This window comes from Anolis sagrei, chromosome 1, assembly GCF_037176765.1.
Source record: "Anolis sagrei isolate rAnoSag1 chromosome 1, rAnoSag1.mat, whole genome shotgun sequence".
In the NCBI taxonomy this organism is placed as follows: Eukaryota; Metazoa; Chordata; class Lepidosauria; order Squamata; family Dactyloidae; genus Anolis; species Anolis sagrei.
In genome coordinates, this window is record NC_090021.1 from 240,084,475 (window position 1) to 240,099,357 (window position 14,883).

The 14,883-nt window shown below is 42.7% G+C and overlaps 1 protein-coding gene across 4 annotated transcripts in view; it reads left to right on the forward strand.

Annotated features, from left to right (window-relative positions):
* Positions 1 to 10,516: 10,516 nt before the first annotated feature.
* LRRC56 (leucine rich repeat containing 56) overlaps positions 10,517 to 14,883 on the forward strand; it is a 52,830-nt gene continuing 48,463 nt past the window's right edge. For all 4 annotated transcript variants that reach the window (XM_060769531.2, XM_060769542.2, XM_060769552.2 and 1 more), the window contains exon 1: positions 10,517 to 10,706. The gene's annotated coding sequence lies outside the window, so the exon portion shown is untranslated. The remainder of the gene's footprint in view (positions 10,707 to 14,883) is intronic.

Genomic DNA, 14,883 nt, shown 5'->3' on the forward strand with positions numbered 1-14,883 from the left:
ATGATCAGTTGCACCACTGTCAATAAACACATCTTTGTTTACTTTATTTCTGGAAAACTTAAAAAGTACGTCTTCATCTAGTTCATTTTTCTGTTCCGACTCACTTGGGTCATTAGGGCTTGGCATAGCTAATTTTGCATTTCCTCTGGAAAAATGCCTCTGTGGAGGGGGGTGATTAGACCCACTAGCACTCCCTTTGTTATTCCAATGACCTCTGCCTGATGAACTAGGAATCTCTTGCTCAGGTTGCCTAGCAACAGGAGTTGCTGGGTTTCTTAAATATTGTTTGTTTTCCTTTGCTTTCCAGCAATTTCGTTGGAGATGCCCTTGTTTTCCACAAAAATGGCAAAATTTTGGGCTTGCATTTTGAAACCTTTTGTAGCCTTTTGCAGCCTTAAGGGCCATACCATCTTTGGCTTCAATGGTACTTCCATTCTGGTGAATATATTGAGCTTTCAACTCAGAAATTAAGTCATCAAGAGTCATGGGCTTTTCTTTGTCTTGTGTATTTCTCAAAATCAATACAGCTTGTTTGTATTTTTCATCAATTTGTAGATGAACAAGAGAAATAATCATCTTATCACTTAAAGTCTCTCCATTCAATCTTAATTGTTCAACCAAGGAACGTATTTCTTCCAGATAATCAAATAAGTCACTTTCTGAATGCATTCTCAATGTAAACAATTTTTGATAATCCAGAATAATTTCAGCTATTGAGCCTTTTCCATACATTTGATCCAAACGATAAAGCATCTCTTTGGCTGTTTTAGCACTTCTAACACATGCAAATACTTTATCTGATAATGCCAGAGATATTATGGACCTCACCGTTTTGTCTACATCTTTCCATTCATCCAGTCCTTGAGCTGCTGGGTCTGGAGGGTCCTCTTGTAGAACTTTCAGCTGCTTTCTGTTCAAAGCCAGCTCAAGCCTTTCTTTCCAATTCAGGAAATGTCCTCCTCTTGTCTCCAGCTTGGGGAGATTCACAGGAGATTCTTGCCTTCTCTCCATGGCCATCAGCTTCCAGTCAAAGGAAAAATTTTCCCAAAAATCAAAATCAAAACAAAAATGCTCCAAAAAAATCTCTCAGAACCTTTCTCTATTGCTCTTTGCAATGCAATCCTTTAAAAATGCTCAGCGTACACGTTCTGGGCCTCAATAACCCATTGTTGGGAATCAAGAGCTGTTAGGCTCAAAAATAACCCTCTCTGGGGGTGATTCCACCAAAATATAGCAGAGTGCAGGGTGCACAGAAAATAAGCAGCAGAAACTTACATGTAGTGAGCAAGGTTTGACTTCCATTCAGCAGGATGGAACAGGATTGCAGATCCACAACTCATAGGATCAAAATAATATGTTTATTGAAGATAAAAGAAATCCATTCTGGATAGGAAAGGTTCTTGGAGCTAACTAGCTTCACTGAGCTATCTTCTAAGGTAAAAGAAAAGGAAAAAATAATAAAAGTAACTATTTCTCTACTACATCCTTGCTGGACAAAAGCAAGATGCTTCCTCTCTCTATGGAGGACAAAAAGAAGAGAGCCTGAAAATGGAGACAGGCCACATGGCCCAGCCTAGGGCAATAAAGATACCTTTAAAAGAGGAAGTTACGTTTTTCCCTATAGGATTACATTCCTAGGTATTCAAATGGGGAGGAGATAGTACCATGCAAAGGGCAATTCCCCCTTCTTAACCCCTTCTTAACCAACTTAACTACAGGAAATTGGGAGGAATCCCTAAGTCTATCTAGTCTATCTACTCATTGAGGGCTGGAGACTTGTGCAGTCAGGGATGAAACCCAACAATAGGCCAAACATACATACAATTGTATGTATGTTTGGCCTATGCATTTTGACTAACCCTGTATGTTGCTTTCTTCCTTGCATGTTCACTTCCTAAATTACCTTGCACTTATGTTACTATCAACATTTTGTGTTTACTCAGTTGAGTACAAATACATAGGACTGAACTGCTAGTATCACTGACAATGTAGTAATTGGTTGCTTTTTATTATAATTAGATTTCATCATTTATTAATATTTTAAAATAATTAATATGCCACCTCTTCTACAACAGGTCACATATGTATAGTAGAAACTGAACTACCCAAAGGCCCCGTCCACCTTAATTTGACCTTGTTTGAAGAAATACTACTTCAGATTTTGGTTGTCTGGGTGTACCAATGCCAAGTGGGAGTGTTCCTTCACAAGCACATGCATGTGTGTTGTGCTGCCCTGCCACTATGTCAGTTTGCCATATATTACTTCTCCAGGAGAAACCTAAGAATGATGTCAGCATATAGCTATTTGGTTAGTTATATCTGATAAGAAAAAAGATGAGTAGGACAGAGAGGAACATCCATGCGTCCTGGATAGATGTTTAATTGGGGGAGGAAATTACAAAGGTTGACTCATACAGAGTTTACAGAATGAATAAAATAGGTGTAACGTGTTTCTCTAGGGCAACCATTAGCGTACTGGCATGTATATTTTACAAAAAAGTTAAAATACATGATACAATCAAAACAATACCATCAATTAAAGCAGTTAACAATGTGGTTACCATGACAATAACAACAAAACCAATGAGGTACTATAAAATTATTGAAAGCATAACTGAAAGGGAAAATATTTAAGGCCCTATTAAGCAAATGCAAGGAAGGCTGTATAAGTTAGGTCACTTCAGTTTGGTATTGGGGGGGGGGGGGGGGGGGCTCAATTACAGAAGAGTTTCAGTGTCCAGTTTTGGTGACTAGGTAATTTCAAGGGGCTCCTTCCCTCTGTTCTGGAGTCCATAGAGTGGAAGAATGGTTGTTTAGTCTCTAGCACACCACTACTGTAACAATATCCTCAGGCAGTTCACAGACATCAATTCATTCTTATGCCCAATTTCCTTGGCCTGCTCAATTGGTTCATGCCACTCTGTATTTAGTTAGAGGGCATAGATGGTTTCTTCTTTTTGTTTAGATCCTGACATTACTGGTTATGTAGGTTGTGATGGTGACCTTTTTATTTCTCATCTATCATATTTCCAAAAGTGAACCAGATTACTTAGCATTGAAGAATTCTTCCACAAATCTATACACATAACAAAAGTAAAAATGTGTAAAAGGCAGAGGTATCCACTTACACAGACAGACTCCCACCTCCACAAATAGCTATAATTCCCACTGAGCAGGAGACACCCATGTCCCTCCTTCCACTAACATTGCAGCTTAAAGTGAGCACCATGAACATGTAGTCTAAACCCTACCAGTGTGCTCCACAAAGACCATACTGGCCCCCACCCAAATGAAGGCTTTCATGCGGGGACAATTTCATCCTAGATGTTCTGTTTTTCCTCCATGTCCCAGGGTTCCCTTCTCTCTCAATTGCTGTGGAATTTGCATGACCCCACCCATTGCCTCTCCCTTAACCCTTTCCTATCCTTTCCTATGGCACACAAAAGACAGATGAACTGATCAGCAACTGAAGAAGAGGTTTGGGGAGAATTCACCAAGATTTACAGGAGTTGTACTTGACCTACATCCAGAGAGCACTGTTCAACCAACCAATGATGGATCTGGACCACACTTGCCATGGATAATAGGACTTGCAGTACCTTCACTGATACTGTGACCCCCACTGACTGGGACCAAACTTGGCACAGAGAAGCCCCATGACAAACTGAACATACTGCAGGGGTTTGGGGAATGGACCTTGATTTTGGAAGTTAGTTCATCTACATCAAGATAAACTGTGACCCCCACTGACAATGGACCGGAACCAAACTTGGGATAAAGAAGACTCATGACCAACTGAACATACTGCAGGGGTTTGGGGAAATTAACACTGATTTCTGGAGTTGTAGTTCACCTGCATCCAGAAAGCACTGAACCCAGCCAATGCCAGATCTGGACCAAACTTCCCACACAGATTCAACATGGCCAACTGTGCGTACAGGCCTGGTTTGGGAGTGATTGACCTCAGATCTGGGAGTTGTAGTTCATCCTTATCCAGAGAGTCCTGAATCCAGCTGATGACAGAACTAATCCAAACTTGGCACACAGACCCAACATGGTCAACTGCAAATGCTGGGTGATTGCCTTGGGGATCTGGATATTGTAGTTCACCCTTATCCAGAGAGCACTGAATCGAGCCAATGACAGATCTGGACCAAACTTCAGTGATATTACCTAACATCCCAAAACAAACAATGCCTTCTTCTAATAACCCGGGCATTGCTGAGTCCCCAAGCTAGTAGAGAATAGAAAGCACCTTCATGCATCTCCTCATTAATGTTGGTATGTGAGATTAAAACAGGAGAGTGGGATTAAAATAAGATGCAACAAGACCACTGACAGCGCAGGAATGACATACAATTAGCCATACACATTTATGGTTTGATTTTTGTGAATTTGATTATTCAGAGATTTGATTGAAACGATATCTTGAGGAACCTCTAGGTTCTCCTGTGCAGCTCTGTGCTCAGCTGCTGCCAGAGGACCTGCAGATTCTGAGGAAGAATATTGACTTCTGACAGAAATTGACCACAGAGTCATGCTGGAGCACTGAGAGCAGGCCTCCTCAAACTGCATTCCTCCAGCTGTTTGGGTCTCCAACTCCCAGAATCCCTAACCAACTTGTTCAGTTGTTCAATGCAGTTTGAGGAGGCCTGACCTAGAGATTCTTAGAGAGGTGCTTTATCTGCTAAAAAGTCGCAACTTAAAATTAATGGTATTCCACTTCCATGGTGGTCCCATGCCCCTAATCCAGCAAATATGACTGTTTGTGTGGAATGCATACTCTCCAGATGCTTTGCTGTGGTTAGGTTATCAACACTTTGGGCCACTTTGTACTTGACCTGGCTTTGAGCAGGGCAAAAACTGAAGCACAGCTTTGGAGATCAAGGTTTATTATTTTGTCAAGCTTTCTTTTTAGAGAAAAGTAATGTGTCTTCTTTTCTCACCTAACAATATGACACAAGTACTTTACCATGGCAACTCAGCCCATGAAACAGCATAATGTTGATCCGTAGGTATTGGTTGCTATGGTGAGTAAAGCTGAGAGTGGTGGCTTGACATCATCTAGCAAGGAGGGTTCATGTCAATAGGATCTCTTGTCAGGATGCACCTGAGGCAGGGGTCAGGCTCAAAGGCCAGCTACCAATAGGAAATTAGTAAGTAGGGAAGTCTGAGAGTATATGTCAAATGTATACTGTACAACTCACTTTTACAGTCATTGCATAGACTGGAATTCAGTTCTGGCCATGCAGTTACCAAAATCCACTTACCCCATAGCATTTTGTAAGCAACACAACCCTCTCCCAAGGCATCCATTTTTGTTTGTTGGAGAATGTGGGATGAGCATGAACATGTTCAGCTGATCATGGATTGCATGGATGGGATTAGATGGCCCGTGTGGTCTCTTCCAGCTTTATGATTCTATGGATCCATAGACATCTCCACAGAAGCCCGTTCTACCATGTTTAACTATAAGAAACAGCTGGATACATCCTCGCTTATCCTGCCCGATTCTTTGGTAATATGAAAATAGCCATGTTGGAGGAGGTTGCACAGTTTACAAGGTAAGTCATGTACAGGGCAACTACATGTGGATGTAACTATAAAGGCATTGCTATGTGGTACATGTGTATCTCCTAAAGCAGGACCTCAAACAATGGGTGTAAGAGTGGGCATAGTACAGAACAACTAGGGAACATCTCCATTGCCAGCAGTTTTCAATTCTTTCTGCAGATAACACTCAATGAGAAGTTTTTTTAAAATCTATCTTAAATGAACTGGTGTAACACATTTGTGTCTTATTCCACACTCGTGGGTATACAATGCCCACACTTACAATGACAACAATGTCATTTACTTCAGTACAGATAAGGTGCAAGAGTGTGTAATCTGAATTTGTGTTTGAAAGTGTAAGTTGCATATACCACTTTACAGAGTTGCTAGCAATTGATTTTTCCAGATGAAATAGCTATGGGCACTTAAAATCTCCCCATTATTCTTCATGTTCTCACTGGCACTCCTACAGAATGAAAAACATACTTCAAACATGAATGTTCTGGAAGAAACAATTTTTTATTCAAAGCCATTAGCTGTGACTTGGTTCACTAACAGTATAAACAAAATCACTTTGGACACTTGAACTACAGACTAGAAGAAAATGAAATGGGTTTGCCTTGGAGCTTCTGAGAAGATAGGCATGAAAATGTGCTGTGCGTTGTATGCCTGAAAGCTGTTGTCAGGCTTCTACCTCAGCAGACATGTCTAGACGCCAGCTGTACATTATGCTCCTGAAAGCTGATGCAAGGGGCTTACTTTGGTGCTGCTACATCTTCTGCCTCTTCCAGTGGGTGGAAGAAGATGCCAGCTACCAATAGTGTTGTTTTTAAGAGAATTTATTGTTTACTTTTTATGTTGGGGGGATCAAATATCTGAAACTATTTACTTTGATCAATCTTGATCAGAATGGGCAGTGGCATTCCTCCAACTATTTTTGGATTAGTCTCATTAACCCTAACCAGCACAGTAAATTGTGAGGCATTATGGAAGTGCCCCCCTCCCCCCAGGTCTAGATCCTGAGGTCCACAGTTTCCCATCTCTGATGTAAACCCTCTTTTTGAGTTACTTGTGTCAGGTGATACTCATCTTAACCCAAAAAAGAGCATGGGCAGCTTAGGTAACTGTCATATTATAGCACTTTTATAAAGCATATGACTAAGAAATTCAGTTGATGATGCTGTCCTAAAGTGAACGATTTCCCAGTACTCATTAGCAACACATTTTTATATGAAAACAATGTATTGGCTACAGTTTTCCCGCAGTAAGCACTTGAATCATCATTGCTTACTGGCAGAAGATTTGTGCAGTAGCTTCTATTATTACAAAATGAATTAAATGAATTATATTTCTGCAGCAGCCTTCTATACAATAAATTGTGGGAGGACATAGAGCTTGCTCAGTTCTCAGAAATACAGATGAAGTATATGTGAAAGTTTAGATTTTCAGCTCTGGATAGAGGGAAAACAAGAAATACTGGGCTGGTCTGAAGACCTGAAATTTCATTGCAACATATGCTTTAATTAATAGAATAGCACTTTATGAAGTATTATCTTTCAATATCAGATATATACATACATGGGTGGGGGTGTGGGGGAGAGAAGAGATGTTTAAAAGTTCAAAATAAATGCCATAGGGTGTCACAGAAGTTTGCCATTCATAGGGCCACCATAAACTGAAGGTGACTTTGTGGCAAAATTAATCCCCAGGGTTAACAGTTTTAAAATAAAGAAACAAGAGTGGAGGAATTTTAGGATTATTTGGTGAACTTGCACAAATATTAGCGAGGAGATGGAATTAGAAGCTTTGATGCAATGGGATCATGGGAACATGTTCCATCATCAATGAAAGCATGCCCCGACCTGCAACATCACTGCAATGTCACCTGCAGCCAACTGAGAGCGTAGGGAAACTACAGGACAAGCACAAGCTTGAAAGGTATGACTATATGATGGATCTCTTACCTCTCCCCAGTTCCTCTGGAATTCCTGTAAATATAAAGAAATTATTTCCCTTTAGGATGCATGTATAGCATATTTAAATGTCTTCCTGAGCCACAGAAATAATGTGGAAAGTCAGCAACAGAAATTTGCAAGCAGAAGGTGAGTAACAACCTGTTCCACCCCACTTCTACACATGTATAACCAATTCATAGAGCAGGTGTATTCTTTTTTTTGTGTTGTCGAAGGCTTTCATGGTCGGAATCACTGGATTGCTGTGAGTTTTCTGGTCTGTATGGCCATGTTCCAGAAGCATTTTCTCCTAATGTTTTGCCCACATCTATGGTATGCATCCTCAAAGGTTATGAAAACTAGACAAGGGAGGTTTATATATCTGTGGCAGGTCCAGGGTGGGAGAAAGAACTCTTGTCTGTTGGAGACAAGTGTGAATGATGCCATTGATCACCTTGATTAGCATTGCAAAGCCTTGCAGCTTCAAGGTTACAAGGCTTTGCAATGCAAAGACTGCAAAAGTGTATTCTTTGTTATACAAAATATAGTTTGCTTACAAATGCTAACAATTTCACAACATCTCATGGTAAGAGGCTTTATAAAGATGTGGCCTTCAAACAAGGAGGAGAGAAATAGAAATGCAGACTAAAATTAATGGACAAACTCAAGACTACTTGCTTCAGGAAGAGAAAGTGAGTGACTAAGATAAATTAACAGAAAATTACATTAATACATACTATGCTTGAACTCAGAAAAAATGCAAACTAGCAACCATTGTTCATAAGCAGGCTCACCCTCAGGATTTGGTATGCCCAGTTTGGACTATAGCTATACCCATTTCACTACATTAGTATTTTACATTAGTATTTTAACCCTTAGCCCATTCTAGTTTCATGAAATTCTGTCAAAAAAGTAAAAGACTCTGTATTTCCACTATTCTTTTAATAATAATAATAATAATAATAATCTTTATTTGTACCCCGCCACCATCTCCCCAAAGGAACTCGAGGCGGCTCACAGAAGCACTCCAAGTGTCACATGCAGACAACAAAACATAAGTATAAATACAATGACATAAGTATTTAATTAGTTACAGTATTTATAATCCACCCTTCTCACCCCACAGGGGACTCAGGGTGGATTACAATGTGCTTATACAAGGCAAACATTCAATGGCATTAGACATACAACATATATAGACAGACACAGAGGCAATTTAACATTCCAGCTATTCCGGCTTCATGAGGGTATGCTCGATTCCGGCCACAGGGGGAGCTGCTGCTTCACCGTCCTCTTGTGACGCCAAGTTCTTGATGGAGTACTTCCTCATTCTTATGCATGCTGCTGGAAGGTTTTATGGTCCTGTAAATTAGTTAAATTAGTTAAAGTGGTACCTAAATTTCCTACTTGACAGATGCAACTGTCTTTCGGGTGGCATAGGTCAACAGCAAGCTAGACTATTAATGGTCGTGAGCTCACTCTGACCTGAGCTGGCTTCGAACTAATGACCTCTCGGTCAGTAGTGATTTAATACAGCAGGCTACTAACTAGCTGTGCCACAGCAAGGTCAGCTATAATCAACAGTGCATAAAAATCTCACTGATAAAATTATAAAAATATTAAAATTATAAAATTCCTAAAATGCAGTGGAACCTGCAGACTGGCTATCTGTCATTAACAATCAATCAAAATGTGGGTCAGTACTACCAATGATCCAACACATTAGCCATGAATTATTCAGGATCAAAGGCCTGGCTGAAGAGCCATGTTTTTAGACTCACCAGGGAGGCCCGAAGAGAGGGGGCTAATCTAATTTCTTTAGGGAGGGTTTTCCACATCTGGGAAGCCACCACCAAGAAGACCCTCTCTTTCATTCTTACCAACCATGCTTGAGATGGTAGTGGGACCGAAAGATGGGTCTTTCCAGCATATCTTAATGTCTGCGCCAGTTTGTAGAAGGAGATGCAGTCTCAAAGATAAGTTGGACCCGAAGAAGAATAGTACCTCCTCTGTCACAGGAGGTACTATTCTCTTCATTTCAAAGTAGAGATTCTATTGAAAACTATTGAACAAGCCTTAGGTGATCTCACTATTATAGGCCGAGCACTGATTTGGTGTTATGTTTTGCAAAATTTAAACTCCCAAAACCTTAAGCAGCTGAGGGGGAAAAGCTGAGTGCCTGTTAGGAATTGTGGGAGTTGGACTCCAAAACACCCGGAGGACCCAAGTTTGCTCAGGCCTGATCTACACTGTAGAATTAATGCAGTCTGACTCCACTTTAAATGCTATGGAATCCTTGTAGTTTGGTGGGGTATGAAAAGGCCAACGAGATGTCCCCTAAGCAACTGTATATGGAAGTGTCTATAAAATGGTGCACTTGAAAATATGATTAAACATGATGGGTGCTTTGGACTAGAAGTGTTTTAGATTCTGGATTTTTGGAATATTGGCATCTTGGAGATGGAACTTGACAGATGCAACTGTCTTTTGAGCAGCACAGGTCAACAGCAAGCTAGACTATTAATGGTCGGGAGCTCACGCCGACCTGGGCTGGCTTCAAATTCATGGCGCAGTTTTTAATAGAATCTCTACTTTGAAATAGTACTAAATATGAATTTAAGCTATGCTTCAAATGCTCTGGGTAATTCTATATAGTGTTTTTAATAATATGTAAGAAACACAGTAGCAAGCAACACTGGCACTCTCTCAGGCCCCTTCCACACAGCTGAATAAATGCCCACATTATCTGCTTTGAACTGGAATCTATGGCAGTGTGGACTCAGATAAACCAGTTCAAAGCCGTTATTGTGGGATTTTCTGCCTTGATATCCTGCCACCAAAAGACTCTCCGGTGTCCAGTCCTCACTTTGGCAACGCACCCCGCATCTGATTCGCCGGCAGCGACGAAGGCGGGACTAGTCGGCTTTCCCCGTCCCGTCATTGGCAAAAGCGTGCCATGCCCCTCGCAGCCAGAAAGTGTTAATTGGCTCCTGGCCTCCGGAGCTCATGACTATGCAAATCGGGCTGTTGTCGGGGCAACGAGAGGCCTGGCGGCTGACGCGAAGCCCAGGAAGACAGTGGAAGGAGCCTGGAGCGGGATCAAAGGAAAGGGGCTGCTGTTGGGGATTTGGGCGGGCTTGAGGGGAAAGAGACATCTTCCACTTCCACCATGTTCCTGCAGGTGGAGGAAATGAGAAGCAGGTAGGTGGGTCACTCGGTACATCCAGGTCAACGTCCGAGGACAGGGACGAGTCCCAAAACAGTGTCAGACGGACACAAGCCAGTGAGTGGGCCTATACCAGGCATGGGCAAACTTGGGCCCTCCAGGTGTTTTGGACTTCAACTCCCACCATTCCTAACAGCCTCAGGCCCCTTCCTTTCCCCCCTCAGCCGCTTAAGCGTGAGGCTGTTAGGAATGCTGGGAGTTGAAGTCCAAAACACCTGGAGGGCCCAAGTTTGCCCATGCTTGGCCTATACTGTAGAACTGAGAGCATTGCTGTGGCTCAATGCTATTTGGTCCTGGGAATTATAGTTTGGCGAGGCACTGCTTGCCAGAGAAGGCTGAGGACTTTATTAAACTACAACTCCCAGGATTCTACAGCATTGAGCCATGGCAGCTAAAGTGGTCTCAAACTGCCTTAATTCTACAGTGTAGAGACATCCTCTGTCAGCCCTGCCTTGTTTGAAAATGTTCTTTTCCCACATGAGGAGGAAGTGCATTTACTGGGGTTTGTGCCCCCTCCATGGATTTCTTCCTGGACTAGAGCAGGCCACTGTAGTGTAGCTCAGAATACAGCCATTCCTTCATATTCATGGATTCTGTATCCATGGAGTCAACCCTCCATACCCTGAAAACATTAACAAAAACATATTAATAAAAAAGCAAACTTTGATATCATCATCGATACTGCCATTTTATATAAGGGACATCGTTTTACGATGCCATTATATATAATGGAACTGGAGCATCCCCAGATATTGGGTTGGAGCCAAACCCCAGCAGATACCAAGGCACAGAAGGGGCACCGATGCAGGGACACTCGAAATACACAAGCTGAGGAGGTCCCTCAATGGCCCAATGTAGCCATGCAAGGAGGAAGCCATAAGTTGGATTCTTACTACCAAGGCTTTATTGCAGGCCTAGCAATATCGACAAACAAGCATACAGGAATGCAACCAAAGGGTTTGGCGCAACCCCCAATAGGGCTGCAGAGCTTTTATCATTATTTATTTATTTATTTATTTATTATTCAAACTTATATACCGCCACTCCCCCTGGGGCTTACAAGAACAGGTTAAAATCTAACACAATTTAAAAACAATTTAAAACAATTTAAAAACAACAAGATCAAAGATCAAAGGCCTGTCGAAACAGATATGTCTTACATGCCCTGCGGAAAGCTGATAGGTCCTGCAAGGCACGGACTTCAGGTGGCAGAGTATTTCAGAGTGATGGTGCCACTGCTATAAAGGCTCTGCGTCTGGTTGCTGTTAGATGCAAGGTCTTGACACTGGGAATTTCTAATAAATCTTGGTCCTCAGAACGGAGGGATCTCGGGTTGGTCGGGGGTAAGGCGGCCCCTCAGGTACATCGGCCCCAGACCATGCCATATACATTCTTTTAAAAAAATTATAGCGTGCACAAGAAACAAAACAGACAACAGAAAAAAACAGGGAAAAAGAAGAAGAAAAATATACAAAATAGCAATCAAGTTTACAGGATGGTATACAATCATCGCTCATTAAGCATATGAAAAATCAAATTTGACTGTAGTTATTACACCTTAGCATTTATTGTTCCTCCAACCCCACACTTGTGAACCTGAAACACAAATCATTTCATTGGTCTAAGCTAGCTATACAGTTGCTCATTGGTTGTTTATGATTTTGATTTACATTATAACACATGTGGGACCCTAACAATGACACAACTATAGCACAACTATAGTCTATTGCTCTCTGACCATGACTGTCTTAATGAATCAATCTCATCTGTTAGTCTGCTGCAAACATGACTCCAGAACAACTGGGAAATTGGGAGTTCTAACTAGCCACTAGCTAGCTGTTTTTGTCCGGATGTACTGTTATCCTTGAAAAGTAACTTCCTCTCTGAAGCACTGGTTTCTCAAACAATCAGCATTAATGGAAGAGACGTAGTTTTAAAAGGGAATTTTCAGAGATGTTTCCAAAGTTCATATGTCCTGATTTACTGCCATATTGTCCTGTTTCAGCAATAGGCCTTTGTTTACAGAAAATGTTGGTTGTTTGAGAAACCAGTGCTGGTTACAATCCCCAAATGCTTTTTTTTTTCTTCCTTTGTGTGTATATGTGACTTCGAGAAGGCCAATTGACTTATGGTAACCCCATCAATTTTATAGAGTTTTCTTTGAACCCTTCCACACAGCCCTATAGTTCAGAATATCAAGGCAGAAAATCCTACAATATTTGCTTTGAGCTGGGTTATCTGAGTCCACATTCAGATAATGTGGGACTTTCTGCCTTGATGGATGTATTCCCATTTCTGATTGTTTTTTTTTATAATCAAGGGACATTTTTGTTAATTCATTATGTCTTTGGGTTCCCCAGGAAGAACAATAGGTCCCTAGACCCAATAAAGGTGCCTATTGCTAAGACCCCTTCCACATAGCTGTATAAAATCCACATTGAACTGGATTATATGGCAGTGTGGACTCAAATAACCAATTACAAAGTAGATATTGTGAATTATCTGCCTCGATATTCTGGGTTATATGGCTGTATGGAAGAGCCCTTGGTTGGCTCTTATATGATTTTATTAGTAGCCAGTGTAGATGAGCTAAACCTAATCTTTCTCTTCTGAATATGCCATTCTCCAGCTGAATCTATATATATAAATCTGTTAGGTTGGTTATACCGGACAGGTAAACTCTAAACCCCCCCAACGAAACTGCACCAAAATTGCCATGGCCCTAGGACAACCCACTCGGTACAAACTAATCCACTCACAATTACAAACAACACAACAACACACTCACAAAGTGGCAAAACAACTGAGCATGCGCACTGCCGCAAAGACCCCAGCGCGCGCGCACACATGGCCGAACGGCCGAACGGCACTTCCCTCCCTCCCTCGCCCAGCACGAACACGTCGCCGCCACAAACACACACACACGCATCGCAACTTCCTCCCACCCCTTCCGGCCCTGAAACACTCCTTCCCTCCTCCAACGCAGCTCTGGTAAAACACGCCCCCTCCCTTCCCCGCAACACAACCAAACGCCGGTAACAACCCCTCCCCCCGCTAACTCACCACACCTCCCTTCCCCGCAACACAAAAACACACACGCCGCTAACGCACACCTCCTCCCTTCCCCGCAACACAACCAAACGCCGGTAACAAACCCCCCTGCCTTCTACACAAACACACACGCCGCTAACTCACCACCCCTCCCTTCCCTGCAACACACAAACACACACGCCCCTAACACACACCCCCTCCCTTCTCCGCAACACAACCAAACGGCGGTAACAAGCCCCCCTGCCTTCCCTGCAACACACAAACACACACGCCGCTAACACACACACCATCCCTTCCCCGCAACACAACCAAACGCCGGTAACAAACCCCCCTGCCTTCCACACAATCACACATGCAGCTAACTCACCACCCCTGCCTTCCCTGCAACACACAAACACACACGCCGCTAACGCACACCCCCTCCCTTCTCCGCAACACAACCAAACGCCGGTAACAAACCCCCCTGCCTTCCACACAATCACACATGCTGCTAACTCACCACCCCTGCCTTCCCTGCAACACACAAACACACACGCCGCTAACGCACACCCCCTCCCTTCTCCGCAACACAACCAAACGCCGGTAACAAACCCCCCTGCCTTCCACACAAACACACACGCCGCTAACTCACCACCCCTCCCTTCTCCTTCTTACCTCCTCCTTCTTCTTCCCCAATCTCACCTCCTCCCCCTCCTTCTTCCTCCCCTCCCCTCTAGGCGAGGGAGGTTCTGTGCAGGGCCTAGCCTTGCATGAAGCCTCTCTTGCCTAGATCGCGATCCGGCCAGAGGGAGGGACGACGGAAGAACAGCAAAAGAGGCGAGTGCTGGGAAGGGAAGGGAAGGGAAGGGAAGGGAAAGGCGGGGGGGGGGAAAGGAAGGGGAGGCTCCACAACACAACACAACATCTCACAACAGAAGGAGTGACCATCACTCAAACAATTATGATTTTGTCATTTGCGAGATGTAGTTCCTGGGATTTACAGTTCACCTACAATCAAAGAGCATTCTGGACTCCACCAATGATGGAAATGAACCAAACTTGGCACACAGAACTCCCATGACCAACAGAAAGCACTGGAAAAGATTGGAGGGCATTGACCTT